The 26,679-nt window shown below is 48.8% G+C and overlaps 1 long non-coding RNA gene across 3 annotated transcripts in view; it reads right to left on the reverse strand.

Moving 5' to 3' along the window:
• Window positions 1-26,679, reverse strand: part of LOC142248955 (uncharacterized) — a 447,867-nt gene that overhangs the window by 172,510 nt on the left and 248,678 nt on the right. For 2 of the 3 annotated variants that reach the window (XR_012724968.1, XR_012724966.1), the window contains one exon: window positions 23,432-23,565. The exons of the other annotated variant lie outside the window; for it this stretch is intronic. This is a non-coding gene — a long non-coding RNA (uncharacterized LOC142248955). The remainder of the gene's footprint in view (window positions 1-23,431; window positions 23,566-26,679) is intronic. 3 annotated transcript variants of the gene reach the window in all.

Below are 26,679 nucleotides of genomic sequence, written 5' to 3' on the forward strand. Positions count from 1 at the left end.
TCAGAATTATCCAGCAAAGGGGATATTGGCCATAACTTTGCCTGGGAGCGTCGTAGGCAGACGCCAATGCTCTCATTGTGACAGTTATGAATTTAGCTACAGAACGAGGGGACTCATGACCTGTCTGCCAGTTCCCCATTGGCTGATATCACGCCTGGGGCATTTCCCAATGTCCTGCTCCCATAAAAAGGGGGTGCCGGCATCGTCCACATGCGGAGACACCATTTTTATGGTTGCCATATTTATCGGAAATATGGCTTGCGAGATATGAACCATTTTTTACTGGAGTCGTTCTGTCTGGCTATTTCCATAGCCTTGCTAACTAGCTAGCAGCTCCTACTACAGGGTGACGGCAGGGAGTCATCCTGTGTCCATTGTCCTAAAGCCACCTAATTTCCATATCACAGGACATGGCCATGGGATTTGTTGCTAAACCAGTTGTGTGAAGGAAAGGGGGGGTGACACCAGGAGAGGGCTTCCTGACATACTTGAATATCATGATTTATCGTCATATCTCCGGATTTACCTCACACCTCCCCCCTTTTGAGGGCGCTAGGGGGCAGCACACTCCGGTGTTCCCCCGTGCGCCCGTCCGCGACCTCTCCTTGTCGGGACAGCCCGTCTGCGTTACCGTGGTCACGGCCCCTTTTGTGGCGAATGGTGAAGTTGTATTGCTGGAGCGCAAGGCTCCATCGCAACAATCGCCCATTCGTCCCAGAGACGGTGTGCAACCAGCTGAGGGGATTGTGGTCCGTCTCCACGATGAAGTGGCGCCCGTATAGATAGGGTTGCAGACGCTGCAGGGCCCACACTATGGCCAGGCACTCCTTCTCCATCGTGGAATAGGCAACTTCCCTTGGTAACAGCTTCCTGCTCAGGTACAAGACTGGGTGCTCTTGGCTCGCAGAGTCCACCTGGCTGAGCACCGCACCGAGGCCGAAGTCACTGGCGTCGGTCTGTACTACAAACGGCCGCGTGAAGTCGGCTGCCTGTAGCACGGGCGGGCTGGACAGGGCGTCCTTTAGGGCCCGGAAGGCTGTCTCGCAGTCCATTGTCCAATCGACTGCAGAGGGCAGCTTCTTCTTGGTGAGGTCCGTCAAGGGCTTTGCCAGGCTACTATAGCATGGAACAAACCTCCTATAGTACCCAGCGGTCCCCAAGAAGGACATCACCTGCTTCTTGGTCCTGGGGGTGGGCCAGGATGCGATGGCTTCCACTTTCTCAGGCTCGGGCTTCAGTGTTCTCCCACCTACCCGGTGACCGAGGTACTGGACCTCGCTCATGGCCAGCTGACACTTTCCCGGCTTGATGGTCAAACCTGCCCGGTGGATCCGCCTGAGCACCTGTGCTAGATGCTCTAGGTGGTCCTCCCAGGTGGGACTGAAGACGGCAATGTCATCCAGGTACGCGGCCGCGTACCCTTCAAGTCCCTTGAGCAGGGTGTTGACCATCCGCTGGAAAGTGGCAGGGGCATTCCTCATCCCGAATGGCATCACCGTGGACTCGTACAGTCCAAATGGGGTAATAAAGGCAGAGCGTTCCCTGGCCTTGCGAGTCAGGGGGATCTGCCAATATCCCCGGCTCAGGTCCATGATGGTCAGGTACTGAGCCCCGGCCAACTGATCGAGCAGGTCATCGATGCGTGGCATTGGGTACGCATCGGCGACCGTGACCGCATTGAGCCCCCTGTAGTCCACGCAGAACCGAGTGGTTCGGTCCTTCTTAGGGACGAGGACTACAGGCGAGGCCCAAGCGCTGTTGGATGCCTGGATCACCCCCAGCTTCAGCATCTCGTCAATCTCCTGGCGCATGTGTTGCTGCACCTCCAGGGAGACCCGATATGCTGAACGCCGGATCGGGGGATGATCCCCAGTGTCCACGTGATGGACAGCCAAGTCAGTCCTTCCGGGCTGGTTGGTAAACAACCCCCGGAAGGGGAGGAGGGTGGCCCACAGCTGGGACCGTTGGTCTTCCAAGAGCTGGTGGCCAACCTCCACATCCTCAATGGATCCGCCTGCCCTAACCTGGGCTAGCATATCCAAGAGGGTTTCCGCTTCTCCCTCCTCGGGCAGGTTGCACACGGGGAGCGCACATGCCTCCCGCTCATGATGTGCCTTCATCATGTTCACATGGAAGGGCTTCCGCCTTCCACGGGCAGGGTCCAGGGTGACCAGGTACGTTACAGGGTTGAGCTGCTGGTACACGAGGTATGGGCCTTCCCAGGCTGCCTGAAGCTTGTCCTGTGGTACGGGGACCAGTACCCACACCTTTTGACCCACTTGGTAGGTCCTCTCACAAGCGTTCTGGTCGTACCAACGCTTCTGATCGGCCTGGGCTTGAGCCATATTGTCGTGTACCAGTTGCGTCAAGGCCTGCATTTTGTCCCGGAAGCGCATGACATACTCGATAACCGACACTCCAGGGGTGGCCAAATCCCCTTCCCAAGCCTCTTTCACCAGAGCCAGGGGGCCCCGCACACGTCGCCCGTACAGGAGCTCAAACGGTGAGAATCCTGTTGAGGCCTGTGGAACCTCCCGGTAAGCAAATAACAGGTGTGGGAGATACCGCTCCCAGTCACGCCCATGGGAGTCGACCAACATCTTAAGCATCTGCTTTAAGGTGCCATTAAACCGCTCGCACAGGCCATTAGTCTGTGGATGGTACGGGCTGGCCACCAGATGTCGCACCTGGACTTGCTTACAGAGGGCCTCCATCAGCTGGGACATGAATTGGGTCCCCCGGTCAGTGAGCATTTCCTGGGGAAAACCCACTCGGGAGAAAATCTCCAGCAATGCGGTGGCCACCTTGTCAGCCCGAATGGACGACAAGGCCACTGCTTCTGGGTACCGGGTGGCATAGTCCACTACCGTCAGTATGAAGCGTTTCCCGGAGCTGCTGGGGATGGCCAGCGGGCCGACCAGATCCACAGCCACCCTCCTGAAAGGCTCATCGATGATTGGCAGAGATACTAGTGGGGCTTTGGGGTGTGGCCCCGCCTTCCCCACTCTCTGACAGGTTTCACACGAACGGCAGTAGGCAGCCACATCGGCCCCCATTTTTGGCCAGTAGAAATGCTGGTTTAACCTGGCCTTGGTCTTAGCGATCCCTAGGTGTCCGGCCATCGGAATCTCATGTGCGATCCGCAACAACTCCGTCCGGAACGGATAGGGTACCACCAACTGTCGGTCCCTGGGCCACGCCTCCGGTGAACCCTGCTGGACCGTGGCCCGGTACAGCCGTCCTTGGTCCCAGACCACTCGCTCCGGGTCCGAGTCCGAGGGAGGCTGTGCCGCCTGCTCCTTAAGAGCTTTCAGGCTGTCGTCAGCTTCTAACGCTGCCTGAAACCCCTGACTAGATGTGGCCAGAATCGACGAGACTGTCACATCTTCAGTCAGTACCCCGGGACCTGTGTCCTGGCCTCCACCTGACTCGGCTGCCACTTGGTCAGAAGGGGAAGAGCTATCGGACCTCCGGGAGGCCCCTTGGCTTCCAGCACTCCCACTGCGGGTGACAGCGGCCACAGCCGCTGCGACCGTGGGTCGTGCCTGCTCCTTCTCCGTTCCCGACCAAGTCGCCGGTTCAGGCAGACCTACCTGGCTTCCTGACACCCCGGTTGTGGGGGAACCATGCACCGAGATCTTACCTGGGAGCACTTCCGCTCCTGGACCTGCCCCAATCTCACCTGCCTGTTCCCCTCCTGCAGCAACAGAACCCCGCTGTGAAATCTCTGGGGACCCCACATTTGCTGTGGTAGCCCCCACCCCACACACTGGTCCTCCCCCTGCAGCACCCTGCTCTCTGCTTATCCCTGCAGAGGGCAACAGATCCCAGGTCACAGGCTGGTTACTTGTAGAGGCATTGTCACACCTTTCTCCGACCCCCTCCCCTGTCACAGCTGCAGCTGAGTGTGTGTCTATGGTGTCTATGCAAGCAGAAATATCAGAGTTCACTCCCTCCTCCCTTACATCATTCATAGATAACACATTAACATTGTCCGGAGGCATGTCAGTACGGGCTGAAGGTTCAGCCCTTGGTTGGGGCCCAAACTGGGAGGTTATCTGCCCCAAATCTGTCCCAAGTAGCACGTTTGCAGGGATCCGATCAGTTACCCCCACCTCCCTCACCCCCCGCCCTGCGCCCCAGTCCACATAAATGTCAGCAACAGGCAGCGCCGGGTCAGTGCCTCCAATCCCGGAAACAGCGAGGGTTTTTCCAGGGATCAAGTCTTGGGGGGACACCATCTCAGGCCGCACCAGAGTCACCTCCGAGGCGCTGTCTCGCAGTCCTATGGTCACAGACTGGCCGACGGTGACAGGTTGGAAGCTGTCCAGGGACCTACCACCACCCCCACCCACACAATACACCTTGGGCGGCCCTTGGGACGGGGACGGAGCCGGGGCCTTGGGACGCTGAGGGCACATGGCCTTGAAGTGTCCAGGTAGGTTGCACTGGTGGCACCGTCTTGGCTCTGCCACGGGCCTGGAGAGGGGAGTTGAGGGGGACACCCCCTGCAGTCTAGGGGCAGGTGGGGCAGTCGCAGAATTCATCTTACCCCCTCTCCAGGTGCTGCTGGTGGCCGCTCTCCTGGCCTCAGGGGCCCGGTTGTTGGTGTAGTCATCGGCAAGGGCAGCTGTAGCCGTGGACCCCTTTGGCTTCTGGTCTCGGATGAACTGGCGGAGATCCTCAGGGCAGTTCCACAAGAGTTGCTCCGTGATGAACAAGTCCAGGATCTCCGGTCCGGTGGAAAGCTGCAGGCCTTGGGTCCAGTGGTCGGCAGCTCGGGCAAGTGCCCGCCGGTGGTCAGCCCAGGAGTCCTTTGGTCCCTTCTGTAGGCTCCGGAACTTCTTGCGGTAGGACTCTGGAGTGAGGTTGTACTGTTGGATCAGGGCCCGCTTGATGGTGTCGTAGCCCTGATCTGCCTCAGCAGGCAAGTCCCCAAGGACATCCAGGGCCTTACCCCTTAAACGGGGGGTCAGGTATTTGGCCCACTGGTCCTTGTCCAGATGGTGCTGCAAGCAAGTCCGTTCAAAAGCAGTCAAGAAAGAGTCCAAGTCTCCATCCTTCTCCAGCACTGGGAAGTCCTCAACACGGACCTTTGGAAGTTTGGTGTCTCGAAGGTCACATGTGGCTGATGAGGGCCGGAGCTGAGCTAGCTGCAGCTGGTAGTCACGGTCTGCCTGTCGCTCTCGCTCTTCACGCGCTGCCTGCCGCTCTCGCTCCGCAGCCTCACGCTCTGCGTGCCGCTCTGCCCTGCGCTCTGCCAGGAGTTCCTTGTAGCCCTTCTGGTCTCCAGCCTGGAGAAGGGCCATAGCCATTTGAAGAAGGCTATCCGAGCCTCCCAGGCTCGGTGGAATGGCACGTGGTGATCTGCGGCACGCTGCAGAGCTAGGCGATTCACTGTCCCTTTCAGAGCGGAGGGCTGGCATCTGGCTCGTTGAGGAACCTTGGGTGAGCTCCTCCTCATCTTGTCCAGCAGTGCCAGGTTGCGCAATGTCCTCGGCAGAACGGTTTTCTGGCGTCGAGCTCCTGGAGGACTCGTGGGCAACCTCCTCATTGCTGTCCACAGCACCGTCCTCCCTCTCTTCGGCTCCTGCCTTAGCATTGGCCAGTTGCATAGCTCTGCTCCTGGTGCCATCAGCCATTCTTGCAGACTTTTGGTCACTGACACAGAACTGACACCTGATGCCTCCACACACCTTACAGTATCTGCACTCTGACACTCTAGTGTTGAGCTAGTCTGAAGACCCCAGCAGCCACAGCTGCTGCAGGCAGTCTTTAGTGTCTGGGAGTATGGGTCTCACACTCACACACACTATTATCTCGATCCCACCGCTATGCCACCAATATGTCAGGAACCACCGGGGGGGTCACTCAGAAATCCCCCGCGCTGGCTACCAGTACGTCACAATCGGGGGGTAACAAGTGGGGGTCACCCCTCCTTTATACCTCCCGACCGACAGACAGAGCACGTGACGCGCTCTCTAGCGCCCCTCTTATAGTCAGGCCAATTATGGAATTGCCCGACAATAAGCAGGGAGGCCGCTATACTACTTATGCCGATTATTGAAGGGTCCCCGGTGAGAGTAAGGTATATATTCCCCCGACCTCCGCGGGCGGAATATATAAAATCTCCCCGAATCTCACTGGCCTCCCCACAATAATCCTTGGCACAATTCGCTGCCACCAACCGATTTACGGTAACTATTAGCCGAACACTCAGACGTGGGATTCAAGATCGAGATAACAGAACAGCCCAAGATTAATTATATAATTTAATCAGCCTAAAGCACACTAGAACTACAATATATACAATAGGGAATCTACAGAATATACATATGTCAGAGTACAGTTACAATCAAAGCATGGGTTACAAACAGGCATACACAGTTCCAGCAGTTACCTTGTTGCGTCTGGCCACAGGGGGGCGCTGTAGACCAGGTTTCCAGGAACTCCCTCACAGGTCTTTCCCAACCAGGCCCCCGAGCAGAAGAACACTGGAAAATGGCCGAAGTAGGGTTATCAACCTGGGCAATCCAGGTCCCCTCCTACCTTAGTGACCTCACAGGGAAGCACTGCCACTCCCCCTGCATGGATCAGAATTATCCAGCAAAGGGGATATTGGCCATAACTTTGCCTGGGAGCGTCGTAGGCAGACGCCAATGCTCTCATTGTGACAGTTATGAATTTAGCTACAGAACGAGGGGACTCATGACCTGTCTGCCAGTTCCCCATTGGCTGATATCACGCCTGGGGCATTTCCCAATGTCCTGCTCCCATAAAAAGGGGGTGCCGGCATCGTCCACATGCGGAGACACCATTTTTATGGTTGCCATATTTATCGGAAATATGGCTTGCGAGATATGAACCATTTCTTACTGGAGTCGTTCTGTCTGGCTATTTCCATAGCCTTGCTAACTAGCTAGCAGCTCCTACTACAGGGTGACGGCAGGGAGTCATCCTGTGTCCATTGTCCTAAAGCCACCTAATTTCCATATCACAGGACATGGCCATGGGATTTGTTGCTAAACCAGTTGTGTGAAGGAAAGGGGGGGTGACACCAGGAGAGGGCTTCCTGACATACTTGAATATCATGATTTATCGTCATATCTCCGGATTTACCTCACAGGGGTTAACACCCAAATCAGAGTATAGATCCGCCAGCACTGTAATGCCCGATCCCTCCCACCTGGCCAGATTCAAAAAGGGGATTTGAGATTCCAACGACTTGAGGGAAATCTCTGAAAGAGGAATCTGAATCTTATGAATCAAGTCATTTTGCCAGACCTCCAGGGAGGCTGACATGGTGGGAACACACGGGGAGAACCGTGAACGGCTCAAATATTCTGCTTCCATCAATCTTCTGACCGAGCCCTGGCGGGACAGGAAGTTTTCAATCTGAGCCCATCTATGTGAATTACCTGGACGCCACCATTCCTTTAGTGATTCAATTAGTAAGGCTTTATAATATGCCGATATGTTTGGGGTGCCCAATCCCCCTAAGTCATATGGGGGGTATAACACTTTACCTGCGACCCTAGCCCTTTTATTACCCCAGACAAATTTGTTAGTCAACGATTGACGTTTCATCAGGGTTTTGTGAGAAATTTTGATGGGAAGGCATCTGAGCACATACAATATTTTGGGTAAGAAAACCATTTTAAAGGACTGTATCCTGGCCATCCAGGACAATGATATTTTTTCATACCTTCCCAATTCCTTTTCTAAATTTTGGATCAGAGGTTCCAAATTTTCTTTAATTAACATCTGCGATGGTGTCAGCTTAATACCCAAATAAGGTATCCCCCTGTCGCACCATTTGAATTGAAAGGCCCCCTCCAGTGCACTCCTGGCCTCCACCGGTACATTAAACGGCAGTATCAAAGACTTTGCCGCATTAAGCTTATAATACGACACTTTAGAAAAGTTCGATAATGTGTTCACCACTACTGGAATCGACACTGCAAGGTTAGAACAGGAAATTATCACATCGTCTGCGTATAAACCAAGTTTATGTTCAAATTCCCCAACTCTTATACCAGAAATGGCTATGTTTTTTCGTATAGCTTCCGCCAGAGGTTCTACCACTAAAGCAAAAATAGCGGGAGACAATGGACACCCCTGGCGGGTGCCATTACTTATTTGAAATTTAGATGACAGAAACCCCGATGCCAACACTGACGCATTTGGGTAAGAGTAGAGGGCTAGAATGGATGACTTGATTTTCCCCAAGAACCCGAATTTTGTTAGAACTCTCTCCAGGTATCCCCAGTGCACCCTGTCAAAGGCTTTTTCAGCATCAAGAGACAGGAATGCACTGGGTTCACACGATATCTCCACCAGTCCAATCAAGTCAAGCATCCGTCTGGTGCCATCCTTAGATTGCCTGCCTGTCACAAACCCAACTTGGTCTGGAGCCACTAAGGTCGGGATCACTTTATGAAGTCTATCTGCCACTAGTTTGGCATAAATTTTAACATCACAATTTAGGAGTGAAATGGGCCTAAAATTACCCGGGGTGTCTGCAGGTTTCCCTGGCTTGGGTAGCGTGATAATAATCGCTTCTAAGTTATCTGGGGAAATTGACCCTTTATTTTGCCAAAAATTGAAGGTTCTTGACATAAAGGGGGGCAGAGTGGGTGTAAATTGTTTGTAATATTTGTATGGCAGCCCATCGGGGCCCGGGGCGGAGTTAGACTTAGTCATTTTGATGGCACCTAGGATTTCATGTGTAGTAAAGGGAAGATTAAGTTCCTCTAATTGCTCATCTGAGACCCGGGGAAGATCCAGGGTGTCTAGGAAACCCTGTATATCCACTTGAGTCGGCTGTGACGTATTGGGATCATATTTTAGATTATACAGGGCCTCATAGTATTTCGCAAATGCTTCTGCTATTTCAATGGGATGTCTAGTGATTGTTCCGTTCGGGTCCCTCAGGAATTCTATTTTAGATTGAATCTCACGTTTTTTCGTCCTTCTTGCCAATAAGGACCCCGCTCTATCCCCCATAGCATAAAATGTCGATCTATTTTTTTTAAGATTATGTTCGTATTTTTGCAGGAGTAGGGATCTTAGTTGGAATCTATGGGTTACAATTTCTTTAGTCAAGTTAGGGGTTGCTTTGGCTTTATTCAGGGATTCAAGGTGATGAATACGGGTTAATATATATTTAATATCTGCGTCTTTTTGCCTTTTTTGGATGGAGGGTATTTTTATGAGCTGCCCTCTGACTACTGCTTTATGAGCAGCCCACAGGGTCTCATCAGAAATTTCCCCATTACTATTAAGTTTAAAATATTCTGTTAACACTGACTCTACTTCATCATGTACCTGCTGCCTACCAAGCAAGCTGGTATTCAGTCTCCACCTAGGGGAATTTTGAACATTAAAGCTACCCTGAACAGACAAAGAGATCGGCGCATGATCTGTCCAAGTAATTAAACCAATATCAGCTGCCACACAATTACTTATAGATTTGCTGTCGACCAAAAAAAAATCAATTCTACTGTATGAGCGATGCCTGGAAGAGAAGAATGTATAGTCTCTTTCTGATGCGTGCAAATATCTCCAGATGTCATGAAAATGGAATTCATTGATGAGATGCTTAAGTTCCTTAGCATGTGGGAGGCTGATGTTGGAGCAATCCATGGAGCGTATAACAGGTATATTAAAGTCTCCACAGATGATTTCCGCCCCTGTGGCAGTATCTTTGAATGCTTGGAAAAATTTCCTAGCAAAGGTCAATTGTGATGAATTTGGGGAGTAGACCGTTGCCAAGGTATAAGGGATGCTGTTGATATAACAAGACAAAATAATATATCTTCCATCCGCTCCATAACTGACATTTATCAATTTAAAGGCCACTGAGTTCTTTATTAAAATGGCCACTCCTCCTCTTTTTTTTGAGTCATTAGCAAAACAGGTGTGTTGGAAGCTTGGATGAAGTAGCCGTTTATTATCTGTGGAAAGAAGGTGGGTCTCCTGAATGCACGCTATATCACAGTTAGATGCCTTCACCTCTCTCCACATCATTGACCTTTTTGCTGGGGAGTTGAGTCCATTCACTTTAATAGACAATATCTTAATTCTCATATTGGAGCCGCAGGGGGGTTTGAATTCCTAGGAACGCCATCAGGGATGAGAGGGGCTAGACCAGCAAGGAATTGAGAGAAATTTCCAAAACAAATTAAGGAACATTTGTGAGAAGAGGAACAAAAACAAAAAAATTCCAACAACACCGGTTTGCCCCGAGTAGGGTGCCCGGTGTATAACCGCTCGCCATAGGCGAGAACATCAGGGGGGCTACGTGACATCCCGTGTCACAGGAGCAGGGACAGCAGGTGCCATAAGCAGGAAGGAGTCCCAGCTAAGCTACTGACCATTCAGGGTTATTCCTGTCTGGAGGGCCTCTTTGATTCTCCCGCTCACCAGGGTTTGGTGGGTGGGCTATTCCCCAGTCATCCAGCAATTTGCCCAGCTGAGAAGGAGTATGACATATGTGAGTGCCTCCATCTTTGAAAATTATCATCTTCACCGGAAAACCCCACTTGTACTTTATGTCTTGATCTCTAAGGAGTTTAGAAAGGTGGGCAAATTCTCTTCTTTTATTAAGAGTTGCAGCAGAAAGATCTGGGAAGATTTTTAGTCCCATGAAAGTGTCTGGCAGGGCTGGATTTCCCCTCAGTGTGTGAAGCACAGCTTCTTTTGTTTTATAGAAATGAAGTCTAGCCAGCACATCTTTAGGCAGAGCTGGATCTATGCCTTTGGATTTAGGGACTCTATGAATCCTGTCCACTATCAGGTCTCTGGTGTCCCATCCAGGGAGTATAAGCTGCAGAAACTTGTGGAAGTATTCCTGGAGGTCTTTATCTGCTACTGATGAGGGAATCCCTCTGATTTTTAGGTTATTTCTTCGGGATCTGTCCTCTATATCACTGATTTTAAGTTTTAGTGCCTCCACCTCCTTTTCCAAAGCTGTGTTAGCATCTATCAGATTATTATGTGATGTTGCAAATTCAGCCATTTTAGTTTCTACATGCTCTGTGCGATCACCCAGAGACCTGATCTCTTCCTTCAGTTCTCTTACTATTTCTCTGAGATCAGCCTGCAGGGAAGCCCTCAGCGTTTTCAGCAGAGATTGCATTGTTTCCTCTGTCAGAGGAATGCCTGTGCAGCCTCTCAAGCAGCCTGTATCTCCTTGTGAGGAGTGGGAAGAAGCTGAGTGGGAAGCCAGAGCCTTCTTGCTTGGTGAGCAGAGATCCCTATCCTAGGGGTAGAAGTCTGTCAGTTTGGCTGGAGTGCCAGTTTTTTTAGTTCTCCCCTTAGGCATCGCTGGGGGCTGGGGTTAGGGGTGCTTCACACATAGCGAGATCACTACCGAAATCGCTGCTACGGCACGGTTTTGGTGACGCAACAGTGACCTCATTAGCGATCTCGCTGTGTGTGACACTGAGCAGCGATCTGGCCCCTGCTGCGAGATCGCTGCTCGTTACACACAGCCCTGGTTCGTTTTCTTCAAAGGCGCTCTCCCGCTGTGACACAGATCGCTGTGTGTGACAGCGAGAGAGCGACGAAATGAAGCGAGCAGGGAGCAGGAGCCGGCATCTGGCAGCTGCGGTAAGCTGTAACCAGGGTAAACATCGGGTAACCAAGGTGGTTACCCGATATTTACCTTAGTTACCAGCCTCCGCAGCTCTCACGCTGCCTGTGCTGCCGGCTCCGGCTCTCTGCACATGTAGCTGCAGTACACATCGGGTTAATTAACCCAATGTGTACTGTAGCTAGGAGAGCAAGGAGCCAGCGCTAAGCAGTGTGCGCGGCTCCTTGCTCTCTGCACATGTAGCTGCAGTACACATCGGGTTAATTAACCCAATGTGTACTGTAGCTAGGAGAGCAAGGAGCCAGCGCTAAGCAGTGTGCGCGGCTCCTTGCTCTCTGCACATGTAGCTGCAGTACACATCGGGTTAATTAACCCAATGTGTACTGTAGCTAGGAGAGCAAGGAGCCAGCGCTAAGCAGTGTGCGCGGCTCCCTGCTCTCGCGGTTATGATCACTGCTTCGGCTGCTGTGTTTGACAGCTAAGCAGCGATCATAACAGCGACTTACAAGGTCGCTGTTACGTCACAGAAAATGGTGACGTAACAGCGACCTCGTTGTCGCTGTCGCTTAGTGTGAACCAGCCCTTATACCTCCTGTAGCTGGTAATCCTGTTATCTGTGAGCTGATAAGAGCCGGTTTATCCTGCTTCAGCACAGAGCTCTCCTTTCAAGCAGCCATCGCCATCAGCGTGCAGGCCACGCCCGACCTGATGGCTTTGAGCTATGGTAACCTAATAACCATGGGCCTCCCCAGCCTGTGAATACCAGTCCCCAGCTGTCTGCTTTACCTTGGTTGGGTATCAAAATTGGGGAGGTGGAACCGCACACCTTTTTAAAAGAATTATTTATTTAAATAATTAACAAAATGGGGTTCCTTTTATATTGATACACAGCCAAGATAACTCACATAGCTGGAAGCTGCAGCCTGTAGCCATAAGCTTTATCTGTGCTTAGTATCTATATACGGGGGACCCTGCAACATTTTTTTTTATTTATTCATTTGTTTTTACACTTCATTAGGGGACCCAGACAGCTACTGTGAGGGTAGCCAATCAGAGAGGCCGGCACACCGGCAGTCTGACTGCAGCCAATCACAGAAACCGGCAGAGAGTTTGGGCGATGGAAGTGTGACGCCCTGGGCAAGCCAGGGGTCACAGGTCATTGCACCACCACACCCTACACCCCAGTTAGGAACATCAAGGCTACCAAAATCCTTGTTGCCTTCCTCCAGGGGCTGATGTTCACACCAGGGGGTGGGCCAGGCGGTTGGCTCCGCCCACCGAGGAGTACACAGCCCTGGAGGCGGGAGGAACCAGGCAGATAGAGTTAGGAGGAGGAAGTAGAAGGAGGTGAAGATTAGCTCAGGGGGAGCTTGAGTGAGGAGCTAAGTGAAGGAGTAAACAGTAGAGTTGAGTTTAGAAAGTGAAGTAAAGTAGAAGTGAAGTTGGAGTGAAGCTGAAGAGAGAAGCTGAAGTGGCAGTAGTAAAGCCTGAAGTTGGTCCGGCTGTGTGCCAGGACAGTGTCAGCAAGGTCAGCAGACGGCGGTGATAGTCCGCAGGGGTGACTGCTCGGAGGTTGCTGGAAGGACCGCGGACGGGTAGTGGCCCGGCGGTCTGGAGCAGTATACGAAGAACAGTCAGTACCAGGGCAGGGGCCTCTCGGACCCCGGCAAGGCTAGGAGTCGCCGTAAATTTGCCAAATCCGTCAGTGAAGGGGACGTCTGTCTCCAAACAACCAAGTCCCGATTGAAGGCAACAGTCCAACCATTGAGGAGAGACACCGCCACCGCCAGGGCACCAGTTTCTCAGGGCCAGCGCCTGCGGGCAAAGTAGGGCTCCTCCGGCCCACATCCAAGCCGGGGAGCGGGTTACCGGTGGGAACCCATCGCTACCAACACAGGAACATTAGGTGCAGGAAAAGGGACATCACCGTCACCTACTGGGGAAAGCAAGTGCAGCCATCCGTGGGAACCGTCTTTCCAGCCGTGTGTTTTACCGAGAACTGTGTCAACGTCTCAGGCTGAGTGAGTACCACAGTGCCGCAAGGCACAGCGCTGCCCCCGCGTCCCTGCACCCACCAAGCCCTGCATCACCCACCTAATCACTGGGCCCCGGGATCACCAACCCCTACCCACGGAGGGGCAACACAACAACTGGCTGCTCCATACCATCCTTCCCGGGATCCCCATACAGAGCAGCGGTGGTGTCAACCAAATCACCACAACCGTGGGTGGTGTCACGGACAATAAACAATCCCCACACAAAAAAAAACCCTTTCACTCACGGGCGAGGAGCGCCGCTAGAGTCCCCGGGATCCGGCCCATCGCTCGAGCTACCGAGCAGCAGCAGGCCGCAGCAGCCGCGGCAGCCGGACCCGAGCAGCAGTGGGAGAGCGCGGCGTCCCCTCCTCCGCCCGCGACAGAAGCAGTGCATATGTATGATATCTAATGAGCGGACCCAGAAGTAGTGTAACAGCCATGGGGAATCTCAGTCTTTTTTTTTTCACTGCGCCTGCCAATCACAGCAATGCTAGCAGCAATGATAACTACGGAATTACTGTAATTGGAAGCAGGGGCGTAATGACCGCGTTCGCGGAGGTCGCCACTGCGATCGGGCCTGCAGGGTTATAGGGGCCCGACAGCCGCTCTGCAGAGCCGGCTCCTCTCTGTAAGAGAGGGGGTGCGCTGTGTAGTGGCCGACCACGTGACCACCAGGGGGCCGGCCTGTGAGTCAGGGGGGCCCAGTGTCAGTAGAGGGGCCCCTGACCTGGAGAGGCCCACCAGGCGTTTCTGACCTGCAGCAGAGCAGAAGTGCTCCTGCACAGAAGACGGAATCCATCCGGGGTGCAGGGTGTTTGAGAGGGGTAAGTTGGGGTACAGGCAGGGTGAGATATGTGGGGCAGGGTGTGTGACATATGGGGGTGTAGTGTGTGTGATATGGGGAGTGCCAGTTGTATGGGGAGCAGGGTGTGTGACCTATGGGGGCAGGGGCGTAACTACCGTGGTCACAGTGGTCGGCAGGAGAAGAGCAGTACTTGTTTTTTTATTTTGCTGGCTGCATGACACATGGAGGCCCTGGGGGGGCTGGCTGCATGACACCTGGGGGGCTGGCTGCATGACACATGAAGGCCGTGGGGGGGCTGGCTGCATGACACATGGAGGCCCTGGGAGGGCTGGCGGCATGACACATGGAGGCTCTGGAGTGACTGGCTGCATGACACATAGAGGCCCAGGGGGGGGGGTGGCTGCATGACACCTGTGGGGGCTGGCTGCATGACACATGGAGGCTCTGGGGGGCTGGCTGCATGACACATGACTATGTGGTGCAGTATAAAATATGGAGAACTATGGGGTGAATTATAATAAATGGAGGACTATGTAGGTGCATTCTAATATATGAAGGGTTATGTGGGACCCTTTATACTATATGGAAGGCTATGTGGAGGCCATTATAGTATTTGGAGAACTATATACTAGAGGGGCCAAAGATACAAGCATGGGATGGAAATGTTTTGTGCTGAGGGAAAAAGGCTCTTTCCCTCAGCACCCAGCTTTCCCATGCTTTGATATGGGAAAGCTGGGTGCTGAGGGAAAGATGTATGGCAGAGCATGGGAAAGCTTGGTGCCAAGGACAAGATGGATATCATAACATGGGAAAGCTGGCTGGTGATAGAGGGATTTCAGATCATGGGAAACCTTAGTGCTGAGGGTAAGCGCCAAATGTCAGTGTCATGATCCTGTACGCCGACTGTCAGTGTCATTATCCCGTACCCTAAAGGCCGCTTTACACGCTGTGACATCGCTCAAGCGATCTCGTTGGGGTCACGGAATTTGTGACGCACATCCGGTCGCTTTAGCGATGTCTTTGCGTGTGACACCTATGAGCGATTTTGAATCGTCGCAAAAACGGTCAAAATCGCTCATCAGTGACATGCCCCCCTATTCTCGAATATCGCTGCTGCTCGGTGTTCGCTATGTGTGACACCGCAGGAACGAGGAATCTCACCTTACCGGCGGCCGCCCGCAATGAGGAAGGAAGGAGGTGGGCGGGATGTTACGTCCCGCTCATCTCTGCCCCTCCGCTTCTATTGGGCGGCGGTTCGGTGACGCTACTGTGACGTCGCTGTGATGCTGAACGAACCACCCCCTTAGAAAGGAGGCGGTTCGCCGGTCACAGCGACGTTGCTAGGCAGGTAAGTAGTGTGACGAGTCCGCGTGATGTTGTGCGCCATGGGCAGCGATTTGCCCGTGTTGCACAACCGATGGGGGCAGATATCGCAGCGTGTAAAGCGGCCTTAAGTGTCGGTGTACGTGGAGGGGGTCCTCGGGCCAAATTTTGCACCAGGGCCCATCAAACTCTAGTTACGCCAATGATTGGAAGGCAACCCCAGCATGTTTAGTGGCTGACAATCAGGTGTCAAACCTGCTGGGAGGGGTCTCGAATCTCATAAGATGAATACCAAAATACTTGATGAGTAGCGGATATCACGAATACCTTAATATTTGTGCAAGTAACGACTAGTGGCGAGTATATTCACTCATCACTATTAGATACCAATGAAAGTTTTATATGTAATACACTTTGATACCAGCTACACAAACAGTCATTAAAGTCAAACCATTAATTACAGCCTAGAGTGCATCAGTCTATAATACATGTCGCTATCTAGTTAAATTCTGATGCAATGTATAATTACATCCTTTTTGAGTACTTTGTGATGTTCAGATTTACAACTCATCATTAACTTTTCTCTTCTAGGATTAAATCTAATAAGAAAGGCCGCCAGTGAGAAGTGTACATAAAATAAGCAGGTTTGCGTGAAGTATTAAGTGTTACTAACCACTACTTTATGGAATGAATTCATCGAGAGAAGAGCTAACTTAAAAAGAAAGTTCAGTGTAAATCATGGAAAAGCAGATAGAAGTCTGCGCCTCTGAACGGAGTGGAGAGATTACAGACAACCTCAGACTTCAACAGGCAATTCAGTTACACTGGAGTCTTGGCCATGACTGAATCATAGACCAGAGCTATAAAGCAGTCAACACTCCAGAAAGTAGAAAACCATTGCTGAAATATAGGAAATGTAAACAAGTGTAGAAACACATTTGGACACATCTGTTTGCAGAAGGAATCACTCATGTTAGTGCAACTATGAGATGTCTTAAGCTGGGTTCACACTAAGCGACAGCGACAACAACGTCGCTGTTACGTCACCATTTTCGGTGACGTAACAGCGACCTTGTAAGTCGCTGTTATGATCGCTGCTTAGCTGTCAAACACAGCAGAAGCAGCGATCATAACGTCGCTGTGCTACATGTGCAGAGAGCAGGGAGCCGCGCTTAGCGCTGGCTCCTTGCTCTCCTAGGTACAGTACACATCGGGTTAATTAACCCGATGTGTGCTGCAGCTACATGTCACAGTGCAGAGAGCAGGGAGCCGCGCGCACTGCTTAGCGCTGGCTCCTTGCTCTCCTTGCTACAGTATACATCGGGTTAATTACCCGATGCGTACTGCAGTCACATGTCACAGTGCAGGAGCCGGCGCTGGCAGCAAGAGCGGAGGCTGGTAACGAAGGTAAATATCGGGTAACCAGGGAAAGGTCTTCCCTTGGTTACCCGATGTTTACGTTGGTTACAGCTTACCGCAGCTGCCAGTGCTCGCTTCATTTCGTCGCTCTCTCGCTGTCACACACAGCGATGTGTGTGTCACAGCGGGAGAGTGACGACCAAAAAATGAAGCTGGACATTCAGCAACGACCGGCGACCTCACAGCAGGGGCCAGGTCGTTGCTGGATGTCACACACAGCGACAGCGACGTCGCTGCAACGTCACAGAAAATGGTGACGTAGCAGCGACGTCGTTGTCGCTGTGTGTGACACCAGCTTTAGAGAGAAAATAAACTTTGACATCTTGGGTGCTCAGTAGTCATTACTAGTCATGAGCGGGGACTACCATGCTCAGGTGCTCTGTACTCATAAATAGTAATGACGAGCAAGCACTGCCATGCTCGGGTGCATGGTACTTGTAAATAGTGATGAGCGGGCACTACCATACTCGGGTGCTTGGTACTCGTAAATAGTGATGAGCGGGCACTGCAATGCTTGGGTGCTTGGTAATCGTAAATAGTGATAAGCGAGCCTTACCTTGCTCGGGTGTACATGGTACTCGTAACTAGTGATGAGCGGGTACTACCATGCTCGGATGCTCAGTACTCGTAAATAATGATAAGTGGGCACTACCGTGCTCGGGTGCTCAGTACTCGTAACTAGTGATGAGCGGGCACGACCATGCTCGGGTGCCCAATACTCGTAACTAGTGATGAGTGAGCACTACCATGCTCGGGTTCTCGGTACTTGTAACAATTCGAGCAGTTTGTGTCCAGACGCGAATACACGAGTATAAGGGAAGTCCATGGGGGACTCGAGCTTGAGTCCCAAGTTCGATTGCTATTATACTTGGTATATTAATGGCTATCTGTTGAGTTATTCACAGGGCACCAAATTTACAAGGTTATACAAGCTGTACACTAACTGTAAATTATATCAAAGTGTCAGATCTTTAGTGTTCTCCCATGAAAAGATATAATAAAATATTTACAAAAACATGAGGGGTGTACTCGTTTTGCATAAACTGGGGTCTAAAGGTTTATGAGCCAGTTGTATCTACAAAAGGGGTTTCGTGTAAAGAAGGCTTTAGAAACATTGCTACATTAGTAATGGGACAGACATGAGCATGGAATTGAATTCTACTCTAATTTTACAAAAATCTGCATTCTGGAGAAATAGATTTTTTTGGAATTCTCTCGGGGCCACCATTTTGCTGAACAAAAGCTTAAAAAGAAAAGAAAAAAATACTCATCTCAGCTTTCCAGCTGTCCCCACTGCTCTGTGTGCTTTGTCCAGTCCTCTGAGCCTTGATCACATTGCATCTTCAGTCACCCTAGGCTGGGGCTACTAGCTGCATGGTGATCTCGGAGTTCACTGAGCATGCTCTGGGGCCTATTCACACCTGGAAGCCCCGGCCTAGAATGAACACCAGACCAGAGATGCAACGTAATGGAAGCAAGAAGGACCGACCAGACAGTGGATAGGGAGCAGTGGGAGTAGCTGGAGAAGTGAGCTGGTGGATCCTTTATGTCTCTGTCGCTCACCCTATATTCAGCCCTGTGTTCACTTTAGGCCAGGGCTGGAGTTCATTTTGCATGCTCCAAGGTCTTCTCATAGCACGAAGTCCATTCTAAGGGGTACTTTGCATGCTGCGACATCGCAAGCCGATGCTGCGATGTCGAGCGCGATAGTCCCCGCCCCCGTCGCAGCAGCAATATCTTGTGATTGCTGGCGTAGCGAACATTATCGCTACGCCAGTTTCACATGCACTCACCTGTCCTGCGACTTCCTAAGGGGGCGGGTCATGCGGCGTCACAGCGACGTCACACGGCAGACGGCCAATAGCAGCGGAGGGCCGGAGATGAGCAGGATGTAAACATCCCGCCCACTTCCGTCCTTCCGCATTGCAGCCGGGACGCAGGTAAGGAGATGTTCCTCGCTCCTGTGGCTTCATACACAGCGATGTGTGCTGCCGCAGGAACGAGGAACTACATCCTACCTGTCGCTGCATCAGCATTATGGAAATGTCGGACCCTACACCGATGATACGATAACGACACTTTTGCGCTCGTTAATCGTATCAAAAAGAATTTGCACACTATGAATACGACTGCGACGCCGGATGTGCGTCACTTTCGATTTGACCCCACCGACATCGCACCTGCGATGTCGTAGTGTGCAAAGCCCACCTAAGAGTGAACACCAGGCAGAAATATGACTCAAAAGAGGCGCAGAGGACCGGATAGCAGGCACAGAATAGTAGGGGCGGCCGGAGAGGTAAGCATAAGTATTTTTTTTATTTTTTACATCTTACATGTATTATGTTCTGGGGTCTCTACAGACCCCAGAGCATTATAAGGAACATTAATTTCACGAAGAAAACTTTCTTAGCAAATCAAATTTACTGGTAAAAGCCACATGAATAGGCGAATGTGAATTTTGATTGATCCATAATAAATCAAAATAAATCCATGAAAGTCAATGGTGACTAAAACAGAAGGTAGCCAAAAAGGAGAAAAAAGCATCAGCTTACCATAAATTAGTCTAGGACGTCTCAAGGGGTACGATAAAAAAATCAGACCGTCTCCCGGGCAGCAGTAAACATAGGCACAGGCCAGTCTACGCGTTTTGAGCGATCCCGCTCTTAATCATGTTTAATTTGAAACGCGTAGATTGGCCTGTGTCTATGTTTTTAACCTTTTGTATGGAATACATCAAGCAAAGAGTTATCAAGAAAATTTGCGGATACTGTTTTTTTTTCTATATTGGATTAATAAAGCAGAATCTGCTTATATCTCCAACTTTATTGCCTGTTATTACCTCTATATTTCCTCCCTATTAAAATTTTCCAGATACTATACAATGTTATACTCTATTATATCTCATTATGCTGATGGTTCACTCATGATACATACACAAACTTCTCACTGACCTCTTTATGAAACCTGTGTCAATGGGAGATGACAATTGCTGCATAAACAGATAATATTCATAAGTTACTGCTTCTATCTTGTCACGCATCAAGTGAGAAGTACGGGACATGACCTTATAGTAGAAACTAAGGTTAGCACTACTCCAAAAGACACTGCTAACCACATTGGGATAGAGAAGGTATTCACACATGTGCTGCACCATATCTGAAATTGTAAGACTGGCACACACAATCGTATCTCCCAACGTTTGAAGAAAAAGAGGGAGAAATAATGTAGCACATTACACATCCTTTGGTAAGTTTTCACCGTACACCTATCCCCACCCACTATTACTATTTTGTTCTACTCAGGCAGGAGGAGTTGTCGAGGGGCGGCAGCAGTGAGAGACATTCAGCAGATGCCCGCACTACTGGTTGTAGACCCAAACCCGGAACTGTACTACTGTATCCAGGACGGTTGGGACTAGAGATGAGTGGATTGATTCACAGGACTCTGGTCCAGTGTCCAGGTCAGTGGTACCCGGCGGCTGGATAGGAGGCCGCAAATCTATTACATTCCAGTATCCCCGACTTTTGATTATCCAAGGTTGACGTGACATCATTTGTGCATTCAGCTCATCTTTAGTTGGGACCTATAGATTTATTATTTGTTCCTTCATTTATAGTTGTAGCAGCCACAGCTTTCTCATTTTTATGTAAGCTTCATTATGTGACATCTGTTTTTTTGCTTCTGTAAGACCATGTTCACATATTGTATACAGGGTATTTTTTTTTTCTGCAGTTTTCCCACACCAAACTGCGCAATAATCTTCTCTAGTTATAGCATTTTTGCTGCACTTCTTATGCCTTTTCCCCTTAATTAGATGTGTTTTTGGTGCAGATGTGGAGTGTTTTTGTGTTTTTACAGTACAGAGAAGCTTTGATTCTGCACTTAAAGTGCACCAATCACCAAAATTTTTCTTTATAACCTAAAGCCAGTGCTATACTAGCGCTATCATGCTGATTCTATAAATACCTTTAGTTGTCAGCTAGGATGTATAGGTTTTAAAACACAAGCAAGTAAAGTTTGTAAAATGAGCAGCTTTTTCATTGGCTAATTCTATTATAGAAGCGTTTTACTAAGTGACTAGAAGGATCTTTGCTAATGTCATACCCATGTGACCAGAAAAGGTATGGCCTCAGCTAACAGAAAAATAATGTTACTTCCTGGTATCAGCTATGTTGGCTGAGGCCCCTCCCCTTCTGGTCACAGGCTATAATCCGTAAGTGGAAAGAACATAATTTCACCAGAAACCGGCCACGTCCAGGTGATCTCCACAATATTTCATACAGAATAGTGAAAATAATTATCAGAACAGTTGTTCAAGAGCCAAGAACCACCTGTGGAGAGCTACAAAAACACCTGGAATCAGAAGGTACAATTTTTTCATAGAAAACATATAAAGCACTGACCCTTCTGTGGCTTGTATACACGCTCACCACACAGGACCGCATTGCTGAAAAAAAAGTATGTTCAACTGCGTTTAAAGTTTGTTTAATAACATTTCAACAAGCCTGTGAAATACTGGGAGAATATAGTCTAGTCAGATGACATCAAAATTGAACTTGTTGGATATCATAATACACACCATTTTTGGAGGCCAAAAGACAAATTGCCCTCAAAACACGATACCATCAGTGAAGTTTGGAGGTGGGAACATCATGGTGTGGGGCTGTTTTTCAGCATACAGCACTGGCAAAATTTATTTAATTGAAGGAAGAATGACTGGAAAAATGTTTCAAGACATTATTGATAAAAATCTGCTGCCATCTACCAGGATGATGAAGTTGAAACAAGGGTGGAAATTTCAGGAAAATAATGATCCCAACCACATAGCCAAGGAAACTCTCAATTAGATCAGAGTAAGAAAATAAAGCTGCTAGTATGGCCGAGCCGCACACCAGACTTGAATACAATAGAACATTTATGGAAGCAACTAAAACTCAGAGTTCATAGAAGGAACCCATGGGACTTGCAGGATGTGAAGAGTGTTTGTGTGGAAAAATGGGCCAAAATTCCATCTGAGCAATTGAGGCGACTAGTTTCTCTATACAGGAGGATTCTTGAAGTTGTCATAAGCAACAAAGGCTGTTGAATGACATATTAAATACATGTCAGTAAGTGGGTTCAATACCTTTTTCCTGTGTAATTTCTCATTATTATACATAACTTCATTTATAGACACCTATATCTTGGTTTCTTTGCCTGTGCGGATTGGATGGGTTTTTAATTACATGTAGTGAGAATTAAATGCCAGTAGCTTAGCTCCATTAGAAATACATTTACTTAGAAATTTGGTGTCATTTTCATTACTTATTTCACCCGATGTATGTCCATGTTATTTGCTAATTTGTGATGTTCATTATTTTTAAAAAAGGACACTGCTAAATCCAGATGTATCTCCTATTTAGCAGTATAATCTGCCTGTGGGTTTGGTGTTTGCAATGTAGCTTCAAGTATAAAAAATTTCACTCAGTTATGTCAGTGCAGCCTGTGGCTCTTGGCTTTAGCTACTGTCCTCCAGTGTTAGGGGTACTTTGCACATTGCGACATCGCAGGTGCGATGTCGGTGGGGTCAAATCGAAAATGACGCACATCCGGTGTCACTGTCGACATCGCAGTATGTGAATCCTTTTACATACGATTAATGAGCGCAAAAGCGACGTTATCGTATGATCGTGTAGGGTCCGACATTTCCATAATTTTGCAGCAGCGACGGTACGATGTTGTTCCTCGTTCCTGCGGCAGCACACATCGCTGTGTGTGAAGCCGTAAGAGCAAGGAACGTCACCTTACCTGCGTCCCGGCTGCAATGAGAAAGGAAGGAGGTGGGCGGGATGTTTACGTCCCGCTCATCTCCGCCCTTCCACTTCTATTGGCCGCCTGCCGTGTGACGTCGCTGTGATGCCGCACGACCCGCCCCCTTAGGAAGGAGGCGGCTTGCCGGCCAGAGCGACGTCGCAGGGCAGGTAAGTGCATGTGCAGCTGCCGTAGCGATAATGTTCGCTATGGCAGCAATCACAGGATATCGCTGCTGCGATGGGGGCGGGGACTATTGCGCTCGACATCGCAGCATCGGCTTGCGATGTCGTAGTGTGCAAAGTACCCCTTAGAGGTTGTGTGGTTGGTTCCTGGGAAAATAACATTTTTTAATTGATTTTCATTATTTTTAGTAGTGGTGTAGGAGTAAAAAATATCTGACTTTTTATTCACCTCTAGAATAAAAGATACCCTGCTATGTACAGATTTATCTCTATGTACCTGCTTAATTTGTTTCTGAGTTCACTGCCTGCAATAGAGCTTCAAGATTTCCAAATTTTTCATGCTAATCAATGTAAGTTGTGGCTCATCACTTTAGCCACTTCCTGCAGAGATAGAGGTCATGGGTTTGACTCCTGTGGAAATCATAAAAAAAGAGAATTGTTAATTTTTGTACATCAGAGCAAAAAATGATGAAGCTATTGGAGTGAACTGAGTATTGGAAGTCGGGATAAAGCGCTGGGACTGCAGGGTGGACTCCTGAAATCAGAAGAGTCCTGCTTTATTGACCGTATAGACTGCACCAACAATCTTATATACAATAAATAACCATCAAATTTCCAGTTCGAGTTAATTGCAATTAAAGGGGGACTCTACTTGCCCCACAACTACAGAGCAAGCTGTGTAAGGTAAGACTGGTTATGACCATCCATCTTATACAAACAATATCTTTAGACTATTTTATTCTAAGTAGAATTCACAAAAAAAGTGTAATTTTTTCATTTGGTAATTTTTTGGCAGTTTTCCAAGCAGCTTAGATTTTATATTTTTTGTGCAGGCGTTAAAGATAAAGGTCAATTGTAGTGATCTGTGAATTTTCTGACAAAAATATTGGACAGGAAATCCTCAGAAATTCTGGCACTTGTGCATCTACCTTTAGGGTATGTGCGCACGTTGCTTTTTACCTGCTTTTTACCTGCTTTTTTGCTGCTTTTTCTTCTGCGCTGTTTAATGCCAAAATGGATGTGTTCTTCTATTCAAGCAAAGTCTATGGGAATTTGGGTTTCTTGTTCACACTATGTTGTTCAAAATGCTGCCTTTTTGTGGCAGAACTTTGGTCAAAAACTCAGCTTTTCAAAGAAGCAACATGTCAATTGTTTTTGCCATTTGGGTTTTGCACTGCAAAGCTGAGTTTTTGACCAAAGTTCTGCCACAAAAAGGCAGCATTTTGAACAACATAGTGTGAACAAGAAACCCAAATTCCCATAGACTTTGCTTGAATAGAAGAACACATCCATTTTGGCATTAAACAGCGCAGAAGAAAAAGCAGCAAAAAAGCAGGTAAAAAGCAGGTAAAAAGCAACGTGCGCACATACCCTTATTTCTTGGTTGATCTTGTAGGGCTCTATTGCTGATGTTACATGAAGTTCTTTCAGAGGAAGAAACATTCTATAATACTTTGTTTGATAGATAAACTGAAATAGACTCAGTGTCCTCCCCAAGATATCTTAGCAATCTCATCAATATATTTACATGGTAATGTATGTAAATGTCTCTAAGGAATCACCTGATGACACAGTAGAGTAGAGAGACAATCCACCCATCCTCTAATTATATTCTTATTACAAGGCTCACAAGTGGCGGCTGTAGATGTGGGTACAGTCATACAAAGCTTATGTAACTCACAGGAGCACTATCTACAAGGAAATAATACCAAGAGGAGTATTTATAGGGTTAGAAAACACAAGTACTTACATGTATGACAAGTGCTGATCTCACAGAGGCTCGAGGTTCAATATATTCTACAAAGCAACAGGATACGTAGCAATGGAAGCTTCTGGGGCTGAGTTACGATTTACAATACACTGGGCTTCTTATCTGACAAATGGACTTTTGAGCTGCTCAAGCATCACACAGGGCCTTTTTAGACAAAGTGGGTCACTCTGAAAAAGTTTAAAATAGGGCCCTAAATGCTCACATATTGCCCCATCACACTCAACCATTTATGTTGCAATTACATCTACTGACTTCAGACTAGTGACAATATTCTGCCCTTTGGCGCTTGTTTCCGGCCTCTTTACATAGAATGAGGAAGACTGGTGGGCACAGATAAATCACTAGTAGATAGAGTTGGTAGGACTCGCAGAAAACTGGGATTGGCGGGTCCCTTCTAAATTAAAAAAAAAAAAATTTAGATCCAGGTTCAGAGAGAGGGGGTATTGTTCAAGATGCCTCAAACAAGCATACAATCGGGCGAGAGCAACACCAAGACGTGAATTGTTATGTAACAAGAACAGTGAGGAGGATGAAAATCTTGAACAGATAAGGTTTATTTCAACCTATAATGAGAGGTGGGATGATATAAGGGGTATATTTCTTAAACTGGCCGTTGTTACAATCGGACCCATCTCTAAAATCTCTCCTCCCTGCGAATCCTTTGATGATGGCCAAAAGGGGCAAGAATTTGAAAGACGACCTGGTTAGGAGTCATTATGTTCCACCAAAACCTACCAACCCCTTTGGTTCCAGGGGTCCAACTAAAGGCTGTTTCCCCTGCGGTTGCTGTGTCTCCTGTGCCAATATCCCTCGCAGCTCCACCTTCAAAACAAGTGATGGTCAGAGGTGCTTTGACATCAGAGAACACATCACCTGTGGCACTGTTAATGTTATTTATTATGCCACATGTGGTTGTGGGAAAATCTGCATAGGTCTCACCTCTAGACAATTGAGTGTGAGAGTACGAGAACATGTGAGGGATATTGGCGCAGCTAGAACGGCGACCAATGAGGCAGACCTCAAGACCATCCCCAGACACTTCAAGGCCTTCCATGATTGTAATCCCAAATCCTTTAGTGTCAGGGGGATTGATGTGGTCCATATGGGTATACGGGGTGGTGACATTAAAAAGCTCCTGGCAAAAAGGGAGGCGAGGTGGATTACGGTACTAGATACGGTGTCTCCCAAAGGGCTAAATGAATCTTTGAGCTTTTCTTGCTTTTTATAACATGAGCTCACCGTGCAATAAATGTGTGTATTTACCATCAGCTTTTAAAGTGTTTTTAATTTTGTCTCTATGTAATTATATGGTGCTATAAATATTTTCATATGTTACATTTATTATTTCTAAAAGAACCCCCTTTTTTTCTGCCCTATATGATCTTTGCAGGTCTAACCTTAATGAATTTCTGGTCACTTAAATCCATCGAACTCCATGGAATATTCATACACAAATGAAGGAAAACAAATGATATGTACAGAATGAAAGAGGAAAGCCAAGAAAAACTCTATGATTTTGTGCATTTTTGAATATTTTCTGACCAATATTGCTACTTCCGTTGGCTTATTATTGTGATATCTTGATTTCCCTTATCATTGTATTATGTGTTAACATCCGTCCTTGCTACCAGTGCGCGTGCCTGCCGCCTGTGCGTGCCTGCAGTGTCCTTTATCGGAATCTTTATGGAGATGTGGGCGTGAGTGCAGTGTCCATGGTTACCTGTGGCGCTGTGGGCGCTCCCCTTATGCATCTC

Source organism: Anomaloglossus baeobatrachus, chromosome 8, assembly GCF_048569485.1.
Source record: "Anomaloglossus baeobatrachus isolate aAnoBae1 chromosome 8, aAnoBae1.hap1, whole genome shotgun sequence".
In the NCBI taxonomy this organism is placed as follows: domain Eukaryota; kingdom Metazoa; phylum Chordata; class Amphibia; order Anura; family Aromobatidae; genus Anomaloglossus; species Anomaloglossus baeobatrachus.